General features: G+C 40.1%; 1 pseudogene; it reads left to right on the top strand.

Annotated features, from left to right (window-relative positions):
- The first annotated feature begins 350 nt into the window (after nt 1-350).
- On the top strand, nt 351-13,992 carry LOC112933259 (RNA cytosine C(5)-methyltransferase NSUN2-like; annotated as a pseudogene).
- The last annotated feature ends 7,564 nt before the right edge of the window (nt 13,993-21,556 follow it).

The following is a 21,556-nucleotide window of genomic DNA, read 5'->3' as shown; positions in this document are numbered from 1 at the left end:
AATATTTTTTCCTGAGAAAAAGGACTGAAGGGACTTCTAGGACAACATTTCCTGAGAAAAAGGACTTAAGGGACTTCTGGGACAACATTGAGTACACTAGCATTCATATTTTAAGGGCTTCAGAAGGAGAAGAGAAAAAAAGAGGTACAGAAAAATTATTTGAAGAACTAATAGTTGGAAACTTTCCTAACCTGGGGAAGAAAAAGATACCCAGGTCCAGAAAGCAAAGAGAGCTCCAAAGAAGATGAGCTCAAGGAGGTCCACACCAAGACACATAATAATTAAAATATCAGGTCCCCCAGCCAGTGGTGGCTGGTAGGTATGTGTGGGTGTGGGTAGCTACTTGTGCCATGGAGGTTGCTGGCTGCAGCTCCAGCAGCAGCAGTGGGAGCAGCAGCAGGGCACAAAGGATGGTGCCAAGATGCAGGGAATGCAATGAAGTGGATGAGAAGGCAAGTATCCCCAGCTTTTCCAGGAATAATACCAGGAGCTTAAGATTGTGCCCAAGGATGAGTAGGACCATGTCATGGAAGCACTCAGGGAGCCCTTCCTGGCCACTTTAGAATTACTGTTTACAAAAGCCACACAAAAGAGACTCTATTGCTTAAAGAACAAGTATTTCAAGGAACCGGATGACTTGGAAATGAAAGGTCAGAAAGTTGAAGTTCCACAGACCCTGAGTTGATATTCTGAAGAACATGCCTGGCATACATATTTAAGTGGAAACATCTGAGAAGGTCTCCACAATTGGAAAAGTTTCAACAGTTTCTGGTTAGTGAAATTGAGTATGAAAATATCAGTTGTCAAGAAGCCATTAGCAAGGTTCCACCACTGTTACTTAATACCATCTCCATAAGATCCTAGATATGTGTACAGCATCTGGATCAAAGACCACACAACTAATTGAAATGTTACATGTTGACATGAATGTCTCTTTTCTGGAAGGGCTTGTCATCATGGTGATGGGGACAAGTGTTGCTATCTGCTCTTTCATCAGGCTAAAATGCTGAGCAGCCTCTGCATCCATGGTGATCAACCTCGATGTGTCCAGCATATCCAGACTCAAAACAGATGTACATAAGAGGAAAGAGATTATCTTTTATAATTGCATTTTTGTTATGTCCCTTGCAGTAGAGATGGCACCATGAGAAAAAACAATGATGTTTGGAAAAAGAGACAACCTTATATAACTTGCAGCTGTAAGGTTTATAGCTGTGATATGCAATGCAAGGCTCTAAGAAGCTACTGGAAGGTGGTAAATTGGTGTCTTCTACATGTTCAATAAACCCTCATTGAAGATGGAATAGTAATAGCATCTTTGCTGGAAAAGAAAAAGTAAAGGTGCTTTGGAGCTTGCTGATATGTCTTCTGAGCTACCAGGATGAAAACGGATGCCTGGAATTACATATTGGAAGGTAGGGATGAAAGATGGACAGTGATTTACACAGTGGGATGATATTCCTCGCAGCAGACGTACCCAGATCTGGCCTACCACACTCCCACCAAAGGATCCAGATGCACTTAGAGTGGTGTCTGAGAATATTACCAAATAATCAAAATACTGGAGGGTTCTTTGTAGTAGTATGAGTGAAAAAGTCTTCAATGCTATGGCATAAACATCCACCAAAGCTGCAGGGTGAATCTGTGGAGCCCAGAGAAACTGATACAACTCTGCAAATCCCACAGAAGGAAAAACTACAGACCCCCCCTGAGTTGGAAAGTAAACCAGTCAGCAGAATTGACACCACTGAGATAATGGAAAGGACTAAGAATTTAGAGAACAACCAAAATAAGAAAGATGGAGTGTGTGGTCCTCCTCCATCTAAGAACGAAGTTATTTGGAATAATTTATTTTTATTTTTTTAAGATTTTATTTATTTATTCATTAGAGACAGAGAGAGAGGCAGAGACACAGGAGGAGAGAGAAGCAGATTCCTCACAGGGAGCCTGATGTAGAACTCAATCCCAGGACCCCAGGATCATGCCCTGAGCCAAAGGCAGACACTCAACCTCCTGAGCCACCCAGGCGTCGCTATTTGGAAGAATTTGAAGAAGATCCATATGTATTTATTCCTGATGATGGTCCATTATTTCCACCTATTCAGAAATTCTATGCATTGGATCCTTCATTCCCTAAGATGAATTTGTTAACTCAAACTACTGAAGAGAAGAAAGAGCAACTCTGTATAGTCTCCATGTAGCTGAGGAATGTGCTACTGAATAACAGTGACAGGATGAAGGTTATACACTGGGATAAAAGATCTATAACTCATTATGAATTGTTGGAAAACCATACTGTAAGCTTTAATAATTATATTAAGTTGTACATTAGCATTATGACATTGGTATGCAGTAGATTAATATCTGAGGTCTCAGATGACTTCTGTGCCTTTGTAATAAAAGGTAAAATAAACTGTTTCTCAGAGTTTAAAAAAATTAAAATGTCAAAAGTTAAAAATAAAGAATCTTGAAAATGGCAAGAGCAAAGCAAATAGTTACATACAAGGTAAGTTTCATAAGGCTATCAGCTGACTTTTCAGCAGAAATTTTGCAGGCCAGAAGAGAGTGGAATGATATATTCAAAGTGCTAAAAAGAAAAAAACCTACAACCTAAAATACTCTACTTGGTAAGGTTATCATCAGAATTGAAGGAGAGATAAAGTGTTTCCCAGACAAACACAAGCTGAAGGAGTTCATCACCACTAACCTGGCCATACAAGAAATATTAGAGGAGTTTCTTTAAGCAGAAAAGAAAAAGCCATAAATAGAAGTAACAAAATTATAAAAGGAGAAAATTTCATTGGTAAAAGCAAATATATACTAAAGGTAGTATATCACTTATAAAGCTTGTATACAGACTAAAAGACAAAAGTAGTAAAATCAGTCATGTCTATAAAAGCTAGTTAAGGGATATGAAAAATAAAAGGCAAAATATGATATCATATACATAAAACATGTGGAAAGGAGTAAAAATGTAATGCTTTTAGAATGTGTTCAAACTTAAGCAACATCAACTTAATATAGACTGCTATATACATAGGATGTTATTGTAAACTTTATGGTAACCAAAACCAAAAACCTGTAATAGATACACAAAATATAAAAAGAAAAGAATCCAAGCATAACACTAACAAAAGTCATCAAATCACAAGGAAAGACAGAAAGAGCAGAAAGAAACAGAGAATAACTACAAAAACAACTGAAAACAATTAAAATGGCACTAAGCACATATCTATCAATAGTTACTTTGTAATGGACTAAGTGCTCCAATCAAGAGACATAGGGTGACAGCATAAAGAAAAATACAAGACCTATCTTTATACTATCTAAAAGTGATTCACTCAGACTTGTAGACATATACAGACTGAAGGTGAAGGGATGGAAAAAAGAAATTCCACGTAAAATGGAAACAATAAGAGGCTGCTGTAGTAATACTTATATCAGACAAAATAGACAACAAAGACTGTAACAAGAGACAAATAAGAGCATTACATAATGATCAAGAATCAATCCAATGAGAAGATATAACAATTATAAATATCTATGCATCCAACACTGGAGCATCTAAATGTCTAAAGCAAATATTAACAGAACTAAAGGGAAAGAAACTGACAACAATATAATAGTAGAGGACTTTAACACCCCACTTATTTCAATGGATAAATCACCCAGACAGAAAATCAGTAAGGAAACTTGGCTTTGAGCAACATATTAGATCAGATGGACTTAACAGATATATATAGAACATTCCATCCATAAACAGCGGAATACACATTTTTTTTCAAGTGCCTAGGGAACATTCTTCTGAACAGATCACTTATTGGGCCACAAAATAAGTCTCAGTAAATTTAAGAAAACTGAAACTGAAATTATATCTAGCCTTTTTTTTTTTTAACCACATGGTATGAAACTAGCAATTAATTACAAGGGAAAAACCTGGAAAAAACACAAACACATGGAGATTAAACAATATGCTACTAAACTACCAATGGGTCGATGAAGAAATTAAAGGGGAAATCAAAAAGTACCTTGAAATGCAATAAAAACAGTTTTTAAGAGGGAAATTTAGAGGAGTTTGGAAAGATGGCAGAGTAGGAAGAATATGAGATCCCCATCCCACTTTTTCAACTGGATATTGTGCATATCCAAGTAAATAAACTGGGCAACCTGAAGACTGGCAGAAGAAACTCCACAACTAAATGTGGAGAAGAAGCTGCTTCTGAAAGGTTAGGAAGGTCGGAAAGGCAGAGTGAGGCTGCCTGCAGGAGGGAGAGAGCTGTGCACCTAGAGGGGGTAGAGAAATGGGCCCTTGTACCAGGGAGCTCACATGGGGAAGACTAATGCTGATAATGTTTGGCTTTAAAAACCAGAGGGGCTGAATTCTATGAATTTATACAACCAATGGTACTTACACCCTAGATCTTTAAAATTCTGCTGACTCAGCAGTGGGTAAGGAGGGGAGGATGAGTAATAGCTCTATCCACCACCTTTAGAGAGACAGCTGCCTACATGGAGAGGCAACATAAAAATGGCAATTTACACAAAGCCATGGGCAAATGGGAGACATCTTGTTTTGGAGTGTGTTGGGGTACTTCTCCAAAAATGAGGGAGGTGACAGGTGCCATTTTCCTCCCCTGTTGCCCAGCATAAACACAGAGTCACCTGTGAGAGGTGGGACTACACAGACACTTGCTACTTAACACACTAGTATGAGTTCTCCTGAAGACTAGTCTGCTCCAAACCTGATAGCCTTGGCCCTGGGCTAAGGACAAAAGCCACACATGGTCCCACTGGGTACATAGCTTCTGTGCACCATGCAGAACTGCCATGCTTGGCTCACCTACCACTCAGGGCCTAGCTACTACACTGCAGCTGGCTACACACTCTAAGCCACCATCACACACTAGGTCCAGCCCTGCCCAGACTTGTGTCCCTGACAATCCTGGCACACAGCCCCCAACCACCACAGTGATTGGAGGAATATCACATAGAATTAGCAGCCCAGCACAAATTTTACTAACACCACTGTCCCACTTCCAAGTTCCTCAGTGAGTACACCCCCTCACAGCTGGCCTTCCTGGGTCCCACTAACAAAGAGCAAACACAGCCCACAACAGGAGTTCAGATGACTGCACTGAAAGGAAAAGTGACTCAGACTCAACAGCCGGGTGTAAGCAGCACACATAGGACAGTCTCCTAAAGTACCAGATTCTGATAAACAGGGAACATTGCACTCCAGGACACTCCAGGAACTCTTCTTCATAAAGTCACTACTTTCAAGAGCAGAAAACACGGGTGACATTCTTAACACACAGAAATAGACACAGAGAGGCAGACAAAAGGGAACAGAAATTTCTCCCAAATGAAAACAGGACAAGGCCACAGCCAAACATCTAAGTAATAGACCTAAAGAGAATTTAAAGCAATGATCATGAGAATACTCACTGGACTTGAGGAAAGAGTGGAAGACATGAGCAAGACCCTTAACACAGAGATAAGGAATAACATTGCAGAGATAAATAAACTTAATGAAGTGAATAGCAGGATAGAAGAAGCAGAGGAACAAATTATTGACCTAGAAAACTGAGTAATGGGAAGTATTTAAGCCAAACAAAAGAGAGAAAAGAATTTTCAAAATGAGAATAGATTTATGACCCCATCAAATGTAATAACATATTACAGGAGATCCTGAAGAAGAAGAGAAAGAAAAGGTGTCAGAAAATTTTTTTAAGAAATAATAGCTGAGGGGATCCCTGGGTGGCGCAGTGGTTTGGCGCCTGCCTTTGGCCCCGGGCGCGATCCTGGAGACCCAGGATCGAATCCCATGTTGGGCTCCCGGTGCATGGAGCCTGCTTCTCCCTCTGCCTGTGTCTCTGCCTCTCTCTCTCTCTGTGTAACTATCATAAATTAAAAAAAAAAAAAAAAAAAGCATCTATATCTGCTTATAAGAGACTCATTTTAGAGCGAAAGACATCTGCATATTGAAAGTGAGGGGATGAAGAACCATTTCTCATGTTAATGGACGTCAAAAGAAACCAGAGTAGCCATGCTTCTATCATACAAACTGGATTTTAAAACAAAGACAATAACAAATGATAGAGAAAGACACTTAATTATATCATAATTAAGGGGTATATCCAACAAGAAGATCTAACAATTGTAAATATCTATGCACCCAACTTGGGACCCTCCCAAATATTCAAATCAATTAATAACAAACATAAAAAAAAACTCATTGATAATAATACAATAATAGTATGGGACTTTGGGGAGCCTGGGTGGCTCAGTCACTTGTGCATCTGCCTTTGGCTCAGGTCATGATCCCGGAGTCCTGGGACAGAGCCCTGCATCAGGTTCCCTGCTTAGCAGGGAGTCTGTTTCTCCCTCTCCCTCTGCTCTTTCCCCTCATTTGTGCTCTCTTACTCTATTTCTGAAATAAATGAATTAAAGCTTTAAAAAAAATAGCAGAGGACTTTAACAATCCACTTAAAGCAATGGACAGACCATCTAAACAGAAAATCAACAAGGAAAAAATGGCTTTGACACTGGACCAGATGGACCTAACAGATATATTCAGAACATTTCATCTTAAAGCAGTAGAATACACATTCTTTTCAAGGGCACATGGTACATTCTCCAGAATTGATCACATACAGGGTCACAAATCAGACCTCAACAAGTAAAAGAGATCATACCATACATATTTTCAGACCACAACACTATGAAACTTGAAGTCAACCATAAAAAAAATTTGGAAAGATCCAAATACATGGAGGTTAAAGAACATCCTACTAACAAAATGAATGGATAAACCAGGAAATTAAAGAAGAAATTAAAAAGTACACAGGGCTCAGCGGTTTGGCGCTGCCTTCAGCCCAGGGTGTGATCCTGGAGACCCAGGATCTAGTCCCACGTCAGGCTCCCCGCGTGGAGCTTGATTCTCCCTCTGCGCGTGTCTCTGCCTCTCTCTCTCTCTCTGTGTCTCTCACGAATAAATACATAAATAAATAGTACATGGAAGCAAATAAAAATGAAAACGTGATAGTCCAGAACTTTTGGGATACAGCAAAGGCAGTCCTAAGAGGAAAGTATATTGCATTACATGCCTTTCTCAAGAAACAAGAAAAGTCTCAGATACACAACCTAATCTTACACCTAGAGTACCTAGAAAATGAACAGCAAATAACATCTAAAGCCAGCAAAAGAAGGGGAGTAATAAAGATGAGAGCAGAAATAAACTATAGAATCAAAACAAAACAAAAAAACCTCCAGAACAGATCAATGATACTAAGAGCTAGTTCTTTGAAAGAATTAATAAGATCTATAAACCTCTAGCCAAAAACAAAATCACAAATGAAAGGGGAGAGATCACAACCAACACCATAGAAATATTAACAATTATAAAAAATATTATGAAAATTTATATGCCAACAAACTGGGCAGTCTGGAAGAAATGGACAAATTCCTAGAAACATACAAACTACCAAATATGAAACAGGAAGAAATAGAAAACCTGTATAGACCAATACCAGCAAAGAAATTGAATCAGTAATCAAAAATCTCCCAACAAACAAAAGTCCAAGGCCAGATGGCTTCCCAGGGGAATTCTACTAGACATTTAATGAAGAGTTAACTCCTATTCTTCTCAAACTGTTCAAAAAAAAAAAAAAAAAAAAAAACAGAGGGAAAACTTCCAAACTCCTTCTATGAGGCCAGCATTACTTTGATTCCAAAACCAGACAGAGATCCCCCTAAAAAAGGAGAATTATAGGCCAATATCCCTGATGAACATGCATCCAAAAATTATCAACAAGATACTAACACATCAAATCTAATAGCACATTAAAAGAATTATTCACCACAATCAAGTGGATTCACCACAATCCTGGGCTACAAGTGTTGTTCAATATTCACAAATCAATCAATGTGAGACACCACATTAATAAAGGAAAGAATCAGAACCATATGATGCTCAGTAGATGCGTAAAAAAAGCATTTGACAAAATACAGCATCTATTCTTGATAAAAACCCTCAGCAAAGTAGGGATAGATGGAACATACATACCTCAACTTCATAAAAGCCATATACAAAAGGCCCATAGCTAATATTTTCAATGGGGAAAAACTGACGGCCTTTCTTCTATGATCAGGAACAAGACAGGGATGTCCAATCTCACGATTACTATTTAACATAGTACTACTAGTCTTAGCCTTAGCAATCAAACAACAAAAAGAAATAAAAAGTATCCAAATCAGCAAAGAAGAAGTCAAACTTTCACTATTCACAGACAATATGATGCTTTATGTAGAAAACCCAAAAGACTCCACAAAAACAATTATTTGAACTAATACACAAATTCAGCAAAGTCACAGTATTTAAAATCAACATAAGAAATCTGTTGTATTTCCATACATCAATAATGTGTGGAGGCCGAGAAAAATTAAGGCCATTCCACCTCAAGTTTAGCATTAGCACAAGTACAGCCATCTTAGGCCCCTGTGAATAAGAGTTGAACTTTACAGGAAAAACTGCAGAATGCCCTCAGGACATCCCATATCAGAAAGATAACAAAGCTCAGAATTGCCCTCAGCAGAATTGCCCTCTGATCCCATATCAGATCTTAAGAAACTCACCCACCCTTTCCCCCATATTGGAATAGGAAAAAAAATCCTCCACCCCTTCTGAAAATCCCCTAGACCAGCCCATAAAAAACCCAGCTGTAACCCACATCAGGGTCCAAGCGCCTGCTCTGCTGTGTAGAGTATACTTGGACACAAGCTCGAGCTTGTAAATAAACCCTCATGTACTTGCATCGGTGTCAGCTCCTTGGTGGTTTCTTGGATTCATAATCTTGGGCACAACAAATGAAGCAGCAGAAAAAGAAATCAAGGAATCAATCCCACCTACAATTGCTCCAAAAACCATAAGAAACCTAGGAACAGATCTAACCAAAGAGATAAAAGATCTGTACTCTGAAAACTATAGAACACTTGTGAAAGAAATAGAAGAGGACACAAGGAAATCAGAAAAAGTTCCATGCTCATGTAAGAAAAAATATTGTTTAAATGTCCATACTACTTAAAGCAATCTACACATTCAGTGCAATCCCTATCAAAATACCACCAGCATTTTTCACAGAGCTAGAATAAACAATCCTAAAATTTGTATGGAACCACAAAAGACCCCAAATAACCAAAGCAACCCTGAAAAAAAGCAAAGTTGGAGGCATCACAATTCCAGAATTTAAGCTACACTACCAAGCTATAGTCATCAAGACAGTGTAGTACTGATACAATAACAGATACATAGATCAATGCAGGAGAAGAGGGAACCAAAAATGGCCCTAAAACTAATTTCAACAAAGTAAGAAAGAATACTCAATGGGAAAAAAAAGCAGTCTCCTCAGATGGTATTGGGAAAACTGGACAGCCACATGCAGAAGAATGAAATGGACCACTTCCTTATACCATACAAAAAAATAAATTCAAAATGGTGAAAGATCTAAATGTGAGACTGGAAACCATCAAGATCCTAGAGTTGAACACAGGTAGCAACCTCTTTGACATTGGTTAGCAATTTCTTACTAGTTGTCATAGGAAGCAAGGGAAACAAAAAGCAAAAATGAACTATTGGGACACCATCAAGATAAAAAGCTTCTAGATAGCAAAGGAAACAAATCTAAAAAGCAGCCTACAGAATGAGAGAAGATATTTGCAGGTGACATATCTGATAAAGGGATAGCATCCAGGGGCACCTGGGTAGCTCTGTTGGTTAAGTGTCTGACTCCTGATCTCAGCTTAGGTCTTGATCTCAGGATTGTGAGTTCAAGTTCCCCACTGGGCTCCACACTGGGTGCAGAGCCTACTTTTAAAAAAAGGGTTAGTATCCAAAATGTATAAAGAACTTATCAAATCAACACCCAAAAAACAAATAATCCAGTTAAGAAATGGGCAGAAGACATGAATAGACATTTTCTTTTTTAAAGATTTTATTTATTTATTCATGAGAGACAGAGAGAGAGAGAGAGAGAGAGAGGCAGAGACACAGGCAGAGGGAGAAGCAGGTTCCATGCAGGGAGCCCGAAGTGGGACTCGATCCCGGGTCTCCGGGATCAGGCCCTGAGCTGAAAGCAGCACTAAACCACTGAGCCACCTGGGCTGCCCATGAATAGATATTTTCATGAATAGCCACTTACAAGTGGCTAAGAGACACATGAAAAGATGTTCAATATCAGTCATCATCAGAGAAATACAAATCAACCACAATGAGATATCACCTCACACCCATCAGAATGGCTAAAATTAACAATACGGGAAACAACAGATGTGTTGAGGATGCAGAGAAAGGAGAACCCTCATACACTGTTGGTGCAAATGGAAACAGCATGGAGGTTCCTCAAAAAATTAAAAATAGAGCTACCCTACAATGCAGCCATTGCACTACTAGGTATTCATCCAAAGGATATAAAAATAATGATTTGAAGTGGCACCTGCACCCCAATGTTTATAGCAGCAATGTCCACAATAGCCAGATTATGGAAAGAGCCTAGACGTCCACTGACAGATGAATGGATAAAGAAAATATGGCACATATATATAATGGAATATTATTCAGCCATCAGAAAGAATGAAATCTTGCTATTTGCAATCATTTGCTAAGCAAAATAAGTGAGTCAGAGAAAGACAAGTAACTTATGATTTCACTCATATGTGGAATTTAAGATACGATACAGATGAATATAAAGGAAGGGGGGAAATGAGAGAGAGGAACAAACCATAAGAGACTCTAATGATAGAGAACAAACTGAGGTTTGATGGAGGGAGGTAGATGGGCTGAATGGGTAATAAGGAGGACACTTCTTATGATAAACACTGGGTATTATATGTAGATGATGAATCACTAAATTCTACTCTTGAAACAAATATTGCACTATATGTCAACTAACTAGAATTTAAATAAAACTTCTGGGGGGAAAAAAAGAAAAGAGAACACTCCTACACTATTTATGGGAAGGCAAATTGGTACAGCCAGTATGGAAAACAGTAGGAAGTTTCCTCAAAAAATTAAAAATAGAAATACCAAATGATCCAGTAATTCCACTTCTGGGTATTTACCCAAAGAAAATGAAAACACTAATTCAAAAAGATATACGCGACACTATATGTATTGCAGCATTATTTACAATGGCCAAGATAGGGAAGCAACCTAAGTGTACATTTATAGAAGAATGGATAAAGAAGATGTGAAACATATATATAATGGAACATTACTCAGCCATATAAAAGAATGAGATCTTTCCATTTGTGACAACACGGATGGACCTAGAGAGTATTATGGTAAGTGACATAAGTCAGATGGGGAAAGACAAATACCACATGATCTCACTTGTATGTCCAATGTAAAAAACAAAGAGAAAAAAAGAAATAGAGTCATAAATAAAGTCATAAATACAGAGAACAAACTAGGGGTTGTCAGTGGGGAAGTGGATTGGGGGATGGGTGACATAGATGGAAGGTATTAAGAAGTACAAACTTCCAGTAATAAAATAAAGAAGTCACCAGGATAAAAAGTACAGCATTGGGAATATAGTCAATAATATTGTAATAAATTAATATGCATAAGATGATAAGCATTTTGTAATGTATATAATTGACAAATCATTATGCTGTGCAGCTGAAACTAATACAATGTATTGTATATCAACTGTATTTCAATTAAAAAAGAACCTTCAGCACCTATTTCTAATATTCTTTGTGTCATCCAACTTTGCCAATCCAATTACGAACAAGACAATAGTTCTCTGAATGCACCAATCAAACCCACCCCTGGGGGTCAGCGTCCTCTGAAACCGAGATGTGTGAATACCAGGAGTTATTTGGGAACACAGGAAAAGAGTGTGGTTGCCAAACTGGCAGTCAACAGCATCTGCTATGACTACTGGATTCTCCCTACCAGCCAACAGGTTTTCTCGTTCCTAACTGGAGGAAGGAAGCCACATGAGGTTTCTCTTTGGGCCAGCCTGGCCTCAAAACATGAGGCCTTCCTAGAGATCCATAGAAATTCCTTCAAAACACACTTGGAAATAAGATTTACAATATGGAGGACTTACATCTCTGTTCCATAATGTCTGGTTAACCTGCATTTCCTCCTTCTGGCAGTACTTTTTATTTAACTGAGCTAAGTTATGGATTATCAAATTTGTCAGTTGCTCAGAGTTAGACCACAGCAACATCTCCCAGGAAGTCACAACCTACATCTCTGCTTTGAAGAGCAGAAGTGTTCATACAGTTGGTTGTGGATTGCAGCAAGGCAGCACAGGATGGAGTGAAAAAAAACCATGGGTTTTTGTCCAAAAAAAAAAAATCTGGATTTGAATCCTGCCTTTGTTAGTTAATTACTGAGTGATTTTAGGCAAGATATTTAGCCTCTCTGAAACTACTTTCTCATCACAAAATGGAAATACTATACCCACCCAGAGGGCTATTGGTGTGATTAAATCTTTTCTCTCTCTTTTCTTAGAGAAGTCTGTATAGGGATTAATCAGATCATATAAGTGCGACCAATGCACAGGTTCACCTTTATGTTTGTAGTTTTTAACATTTGGCTTAAATTCTCTTTGGACTGAACCAGAATAACACAAAACAAGTTGACTGGCTTTTAGCAATTGTACTATAGAGAGTGGTGCTTCATTGCACACATAGCTGAGATCAGAAGGCAATCTGTAATTCAGAGAAGTCATGAAATGCTTGCCTGGCGTTTGATTTTTCTATAGAGGAAAAGTCATGATGTTTTCCAACATATTTGGAGGCATTTGTGAAATTCAAAATGGTGTAAGCAGTCACTCTGAGCACTGTCAAAACTGAACATTGTTAGTGGGGTGGATAATTTATGTTAGTGCTACTTAAATTATTGCATACTAAACACAGAATGTGCTACAAACCAAGTTTTCTAAAATATGTAGGATGAGAATAAATGTTTCCATCAAGAGCATTAATTTTCAGCAAAATTCTCTTTATCTCCATTGAAGTCCCAAGGGGGAATTTCTAGGTGCTCACTTCGGCAGCACATATACTGAGTGGGAATTTCTAAAAGTTCCTAATGTCTTAGAGTTTATGCCTCCTTCAAAATTAAAAAAGAAAAGCACTTTAGTTGTAGTTTTCCAAATAGGTTTGTGTACTTGAGTTTTGTTTTTTACAGTTCTTATCTAATGTCAGCTATGGCAAGTTGCCTACGGGTCTAATGACTTACACTGTGAGTAGTATGAAGGACTTCATCAGTCCTCCGTTTGCGCAAACCCTGAGTTATCACAAGGAAAGGGGTAATTCCCTCAAGTTAGCCTCCTTTGCCACACTTGTGAGCGGACGGCGGTCCAGAGCCAGGCGTGTGAGTCCTCAGCCTCACCGCGCGGATCTGGGCACACCCGCGGCTGAGGATCTGGGCACACCCGCGGCTGAGGATCTGGGCACACCCGCGGCTGAGGATCTGGGCACACCCGCGGCTGAGGATCTGGGCACACCCGCGGCTGAGGATCTGGGCACACCTGCGGCTGACGACAAGTCAAGCTGGTCGCAAGGAGGCCAGTACAGCTACGAGGCAACCCGCAGCCAAGGACGCAGGGTGGTGGTGGGACGGTGGGGGAGTGTTGAGAATGGAATGATGGCTCCCAATTTCCTGAAATAATAAGTGCCATTTTCTCTTTTTCAAAAGACAGCTTTAAAACTGTCGGGCTGGCGAGGCTGGGGACCTCGGGACGGCGGAGGCAGCCGGGGCCAGCAACCTCCCAAGAGTGCCGCCTGGCCGCCTGCCAGCCTGGCCTGCGAAGCCCTGGGACCCTGGCCCTAACCGCAAGGCCGCCCTGCCCCCACCTTCCCGCCAGGCTCTTTGCACACCCCCGCGGCTGGCCTGGGCCACGGCCCGGGCTCCACCCCCTCCGCGGCCCGGGGGGACCTGGCCCGCCCGCCCGCCTCCGCCTCCGGGAGCGCTCCCGGTAGAGCACCCTCCAGCCCACCGCCTGGCCCTACTGTCTTTGATTTTCTCCGCCGCTCATTAAAAGAAAACAAAAACATCTTCAGAGTTCTGCAATTCACCTTCTGAAATGCTGGTACCATGCTCCAATCCTTCAGTATGTGGTGAGCGCACAGATTTTTACTCTTCCCATCAGGTAAGCAAGGACACCCGGCGCTGTGCCTGAAGAAGGGAACCGAATGCTCTCTGTGGCAGTTCTCACACAGATGCAGGCACAGGAGCTTATCTGACCCTGATGCAAATGCTGGCCATATCAATCTCCTCAATTTATTTCCACTTCCTGTATCTTTCTCTTTTCACTAGTCACATAGTCATCTATTTTCAACAGAGACTATATGACCTTTCATTTAGGTTTATTGGTCATAGAAACAGCAAGGCTGAAAACAATTGGAAAGGACTAACTTTGATGGGAATCCCTCTAACTGACAAAAGAGCGGCCCAAATTTAAGCGCAGGGTGTTCATGTTTGTGCTATGTCCAATCTTGCCTTGTGTCTGTGTTTCTATGTCACTGAGAGAAATGATGAAAAATGGAGAGTAATGAGTACTCAGTGTTCCAACATCTGCTTTGGAGACCACACTCTGAAAGAAGAGTTCAGAAGCTCCAATAGCTGATAATAGCAGCTATCATTTATGGAGTGTGCTGTATATACTAAATACTGTGCATCAGTTTTCATGTATTGCATCCTTACTTTTTCCAACAGTCCTCTCTGTGAGCTGCTGTTTTCTCTACTTTAGAAGAGGGATAGGAAAGCTGTGAGGAAGAGAGGTTGAGTGTCTTGCTCAATGTTCAAGAGTAATGCCATAGGATTATATGGTGGCTTCCTATGAAGCAGTGAAGGAATATCTTGTTAGAAGATCTCCACTCAATGCATAGGCTTACAGCAGTCCCAGCCAGACTCTGTAGGCAGCTTTCCAAGCTCATAGGCCAGGCAGCTTTCCAAGCTCATAGGCCAGATTTCTCTCTTCCAGAGCCTGAAAATCTTTACCCAAGGTCATCCACTGGCCACCAGAGCCCCTCTGTCAATGTGTTCAGCAGGTTGTGCTAGGAAATTAATGCCCAATGATTGATCAGGACAACTCTGAGGTGTGTGTTTAGAATAGGATTCTCCAGAGAAACAGAAGTAATGAGATGTGTGTGTGTGTGCATGCGTGTGTATGTGTGTGTGTGTGTGTGTGTGTGTGGAGAGACAGAGAGACAGAGAGAAAGAGAGAGTTTAAGGAATTGGGTCACATGACTGTGTAGACTGGCAAGTCCAAAATTTGTAGGTTCAGCTGGCATGCTGGAGACCCAGAGAAAAGTTGATGTAATAGCCCAAATCCAAAGGAAGACTGCGGCAGAATTCCTTTCTTGTTTGGGAGAGGTTAGTCTCTTTCTACTCAGGCCCTCAACAGTATGGAGGGAATATCTGCTTTACTCCAAGTCAGCTGATTTAAATGTTAATCATCTAAAAAATCAGACAGCCCAGGTGGCTCAGCGGTTTAGCACTGCCTTCAGCCCAGGGTGTGATCCTAGAGACCCAGGATCGAGTCCCATGTCAGGCTCCCTGCATAGAGCCTGCTTCTCTCTCTGTCTCTCATGAATAAATAAATAACATCTTTTTAAAAAATAAAATATTAAAAAAATACCTTGAAAAAAAATAAAAAATAAAAAAATACCTTGATAGAAACATCCTAAATAATGTTTAATCAAGTATCTGGATATGGTGGCTTAGCCAAATTAACACATAAAATCAGCCATCACAATGTTCTGCAGTATCCTCCAAGTTTCCCAGCAGAACTAAACTCCAGGTACTCACAGTGATCTCTGCCTTGAGGATGTACTGTACTGGCCCGTTCCTCTCCTCTCTCACTTCTCCAGATTTCTATCTAGTGCCTCCTGGGCTCACTTCCCAAATGTACAATGTGGCTAACTCCACATCTCCCAAAGAGAAGTCTGATCGGCTGTATTGATGCTATCAAATCAGGCCCCTTGGCCATTGACTAGTGTATATTTGGACTTCCTTTGGGTCACTATACTCAATGTCCAGATAACCAGGGTTAGAGAAGTGGGGTCAGATGGAACAGATGTGGCAAATGCTCAATTGTCCCTCAAAAGATTATGCTGAGAGTCTTCCCATCAGTAGGAGGAAGGGCAGAAAGACCCAAAACCCAATGTGGATGGAAATCACTGTATAAATATTAGGCAGATTCCCTAAAGAAAGACTAGATTGGCTAGGATTCATTTTCACGGTCACATTATGAACTCTGGGTGAAGCAAAATAAAAAATAATTAACTTGTTTTCATCCAAAGTACTTCCTTGCATTTTCTCTTTTTGAAGAGCTGTTAACATGATATGAGAGGTATTTGAAGCTGATACAGCCTTCAGCACCCAGGAGTGATTACTTGATCTTTGTAAAGTCACAGAAATTAAACCAGACACAGAGTCAAGACTAAGCCTACACACACCTGAATTCACATTTCAAAGCTGAAATCAAAATATCCCAAACTTACAGTCATTTCACAATAGATATGTGTATAAAGTAATCATATTGTACATTTTATTTTTTGCACGTCTATAAAAATTTTTAATTTATATTTTGTTGTTGATATATAATTGACATACAATATTATATTTGTTTCAGGTGTACAACATAATGACTCAGTATTTGTATACATTGTGAAATGATCACCACAGTAATTCATTTATGTAAACTATAAGACAGACAAAACTAAAGTGATAGAAGTTAGAAAGGGCTGAGGAGAGATAAGGGAGTTCCTGAGATATTCTTAAGTGATGGAAACGTCTGTACCTTGCTTTGAGTGCTGGTTATCTGGGTCTGTACAATTTTTAAAACAGTAAACTGCACACTTAAGATGTTATATTTTAATTAAAAGAAGGATGGGTCCAATATAAATAGTTGAATCAGGAAAGAAACATCAATGGACACTGAAACAATTAAGAAAAAAAGGGCAGCCCCGGTGGCACAGCCCTTTAGCGCTGCCTGCAGCCCGGTGTGTGATCCTGAAGACCTGGTATCGAGCCCCACGTGGTGCTCCCTGCATGGAGCCTGATTCTCCCTCTGCCTGTGTCTCTGCCTCTCTCTCTCTCTGAATAAATAAATTTTTTAAATTGTTGGGGAATAGGATATTTGCTTGATTGCAAAGTATCACGCCTCAAGCAAAAACCTACCTGTTCCATGGCAGTTACCACCTTGGGACCAGGCATAGCAGCAGGACAATTGTTGCATGATTTGTGATACAATGCAATGGGAATTAGCACCACCTACGAAATATTTCACCTACGAAATATTGAATATTGAATACAATATTCAATGTATGACTTGAATCTAATCAAGCCTTTAGACTAAATTTCCAGGATACAGAAAATACAGGAGATAAAACAGTTAAGTGACACCATGAAGAAACAATCAGAAAAATCCAGAATGTAGGATACTCTACAAGTGGCTTGGATGCAAATTCAGTATTACTGGGGGGGGGGGGGGGGGGGGGGATGGGAGGACAGGGGGAAGAAGTAGGAAGACTATTCTAGATTAAAAGAAACTAAGCACAGATAAAAATCAAATGTGTCAGCCTAGCTGGCTCAGGCAGTAGAGCATGCAACTCTTGATCTTGGGATTATGAGTTCAAGCCCTATGTTGGGTGTAGAGCCTGCTCAATAAAAAATAAGATAGGGAGATTACTCTTTTAAAAAATTGGGTGCAGGGGCAGCCTGGGTGGCTCAGTGGTTTAGCGCTGCCTTTGGCCCAGGGCCTGATCCTGGGGACCCGGGATCAAGTCCCACATTGGGCTCCCTGCATGGAGCCTGCTTCTCCCTCTGCCTGTGTCTCTGCCTCTCTCTCTCTTTCTCTCTCTCTCTCTGTGTGTGTGTGTGTGTCTCATGAATAAATAAGTAAAATCTTTTTTAAAAATTGGGTGCAGAGCCTACTTAATAAAAAATAAGATAAAAATATTTTTTAAATGTAAAGCACAGACTTTAATTAAATCCTGATTTTTAAAAAAGGCTATAAAAGCTTTTTGGGGACAAATGGGAAAATTCAAATCAGGGAACTAGATATTAAATATTATAGGGATCCCTGGGTGGCGCAGCGGTTTGGCGCCTGCCTTTGGCCCAGGGCGCGATCCTGGAGACCGGGATCGAATCCCACGTCAGGCTCCCGGTGCATGGAGCCTGCTTCTCCCTCTGCCTATGTCTCTGCCTCTCTCTCTCTCTCTCTCTCTCTCTGTATGACTACATAAATAAATAATTTAAAAAAAATTTTTTAATAAAAAATAAATATTATAGAATGATTATTAATTTTTAAGGTGTGATAACGGATCATAATTATATAGGAGAATGTTCCCATTCATAGGAGACGAATGCTAAAGGCTAAAGCATTTAAAAGTGGGATGTCATGAACTCTGTAACTTCCTTTCATGGTTGAGAAAGAAATTGTAGTCACACAAATATATGGCACAACTTAAGAAATGGCAGAATATTAACAACTGATGCAGAATATAGAGGTGTGCACGGTACTCATCATTCAAATTTTCTATATATTTAAAATGTTTCATAATAAAAACACTGGAATGTGATTTGGTTAAAAGGAGGCTAAATGCAATATGGTACCCAGATAGTTCCTGAAACAGAGCAACAACATTAGCAGAAAACGTGGTAAAATAGGAATTATATCTATCATATAGTTAATATTATTGTACCAATGCTAATGTCTTAATAAAGATACTTTAGTTATATAAGATTTTAAAATTAGAGAAAGCTGGATAAAGGGAACTCCTTGTGCTATCTTTGGGAATTTTCTATAGATCTAAAATTATTTCAAAAAAAGTCTTAAAAAGTGGCAACCAGTAATGTAAAACCTAGAAATTTTTATTATATTTTAATATGTATATAATCAAACAGCTTCAAGATCCAGTATCTACAGCAATGACCTCCCACAAATCCCTAGTTTGGCATAAAGAGAGTCCAAACATGAAAAATATTTCCACAGGACCATGTATGAGACAGAAAGGAAGCACGTTGGTACCCACAGCCTGGACATTAGTCCTGCAGGTCTAACAGCAGCCTTGGTCCTTGAAGAGGGTGAAGTCACCATCTGGGCAGCTGCCACCTGTTCTCCTGGCTCAGTGGAGCTTTCCTTAGTTCAGCAAAGACTAGGGTTGAGCTGTCTGCTTGTGCAACACTGACTGAAGAACTGACAGTGGGTGCTAGAAGGTGTGGTTTCTCCCCAAATAGTGAATGATTGGCACACTTGGGGGCATCCCAAAGGAACAGCTCTCTTGGAGGACACTGCTAGAAGCAGGGGAGGGAAAACAAACCTTTGAGATTGACCAATCCTGTTGTGGAAGGAGAGCTCCTCCTGGTCTGTCTCCTAACAATGGGGACATGGCAGGAAGGGGGAAATGAAGGCCTGAGAAGAATCACTTTCCAGAGGTTGGAAGAAGTGGAGGTGGCTTGTCCACAATGGGTGTATTCCTGCCTTGAAATGAGGAGTGATCATTGCTAGTCAAAGACTCCAGGGTCTCCAAGCCTTCTAGTTACCCTTTCCTGGTCTTCTGGTGGTCAATGAGAAGTTCAAGTCACTCCTGTACAAATGCTTTCTCTTAGTCAACAGGAAGAGAAGGTACTGAATGCCAGAAGGCACAGAATAACTGATGAGGCCCAAGCCAAGCCACTCCCAAGCCAAGAAGTCCTCCACCAGATCTCATGGCTAAAGAGCAATTCAGCACATTGCTGCTGCTCCTGTTTAGAGAAAAATCTTCTGTATTCTTTAGCTAAGGCATTGTCCAGGGGCATATAAGATGCATTTTGATAGACCCATGAAGCATAATTGTGGTACAAGAAGAGAGTTTTACATTAGACTGTTCAACAAGAATGCAAAATGGGGACCCATCATCTTTAACTTTCTAGGGTGCTTGTGCAAGACTCAACTTGGCAGGGAGGTGAGCCATTTCCACCACAAAGCCATGATCCTGCCACTGATGACCTATGAGTGCTGCATATTCCCCGTGTCCTTTGTTGATAGAAACTATAACACTATCCGAAGGCCTCTCTCAATCACCTTCTTTCTGAACCACTTGATAAAAGTGCCCTGCTTTCTAATTGTCCCTGCTGCTGGCATCACCTGAGTATATTGGTATCACTCATGGTTCTCTTCATTCACTTTTGAATAATCAGCCACATTCTGCTGTAATGTGGCTGATTATTTAATGCTTAGCATGTCTTCACTCTCCTTTAAGTAGTTCTCTTTGGGAGAATAAGTTGGAAGAAAAGGTTTCTATGGCTTACTGCCAAAACCTTGAGGACAAGGCATAGCATTCTCTCCTGAGCATGAAGCTGGCTCTGGGGGCTGCTCCTGAAGCTGCCTTTTGCATTGATAATCATTCTTCTCTTCCTTTTAGCTACTGAAGATCTCCCATATTGTCTTCTGAGAAGCCTGACTGATGAAGACATCTTAAGTCCTGAATGTGAACGTTGCAAACACCTCTGGGCAGGAGGTTGCAGAGGCCTTACAGGAATATGCTGTTTCCTCGTTGAGAATCTAAAATTGCCAGTGAGGTATCTCAGTTGGCTTTTGGTAGAACCTCCAGATTTATTGAATGTCAGCTCCTGAGATCACACAGCTGGTAAGTGGCACAGTACTGATAAGCTGCGAAAATTTTGTCCATTAAGAATGACAAAGTCCATGTGTAAAGCTCAGCTGCTGAGCACTCCCCAAAAGTACTACCTATGTTGTAAGCTTTAAACTTACATATGTTGTATGTTAATAATGTCACAATAAGGCTGGAAAAATAAATAAAAATCAGTGCAGTAAAAAAAGAAAAAAATACATATATACCATATATACCACACACACATACATAAATACATAAATCTTGGCCAAGTAGAGCTCTAATAAAACTTGGAAAGTCTTCATTGGCTTTATCCCTCCACTGATTACATTGAAGCTTTTGTTTTTAAACATTCTGCAAGTAATTGTGAGGATGTCTATATTTCAAGTAATGAGAAACAAAAGACAAGAAGTATACTGCAGCATTTCTAAAGGTAATAATGATAATTCATTGTATTTCACCAGCATTAAATATGTAGTTAAAATGGAAGCCTGGTTTTCTTTCTGCTCATTGCCCACCATGTGCATTGGAAGTCCATTCTGACAACATGTGTCCGCAGGTTCTCAGTCAATTAATACTTCCCAAGTGACTGCAGCCATCTGGTGCTCTGTGAGGGCAGAAGCAAGTCCATCACATACAGTGTTAGGTCACCAATGCCCATCAACATTTGATGAATGAATTAGTAAAATGCCCACTAATGTACCAAGCTCTATGAAAAATGAAGAGGAACCCACCACACCCAACAATAAGAACTCGTAGAGAAATTAATCATTCTGTCACTATTATGGATTTGTCAGTTTCTCTTTATATTTCTGCCCTTTAGCTATCTCTCCCTACCATCCCCATGTTCCTCACTATAAGCAACCTCTAGTCTACTTTATGTATCTATAGATTTGCCTATTCTGAACATTTCATATAAATG

The sequence above is a fragment of the Vulpes vulpes genome, chromosome 11, assembly GCF_048418805.1.
Source record: "Vulpes vulpes isolate BD-2025 chromosome 11, VulVul3, whole genome shotgun sequence".
Lineage (NCBI taxonomy): Eukaryota > Metazoa > Chordata > Mammalia > Carnivora > Canidae > Vulpes > Vulpes vulpes.
Note: the sequence above shows the minus strand (reverse complement) of the source record. Positions and strands in the feature narration are given on the sequence as shown.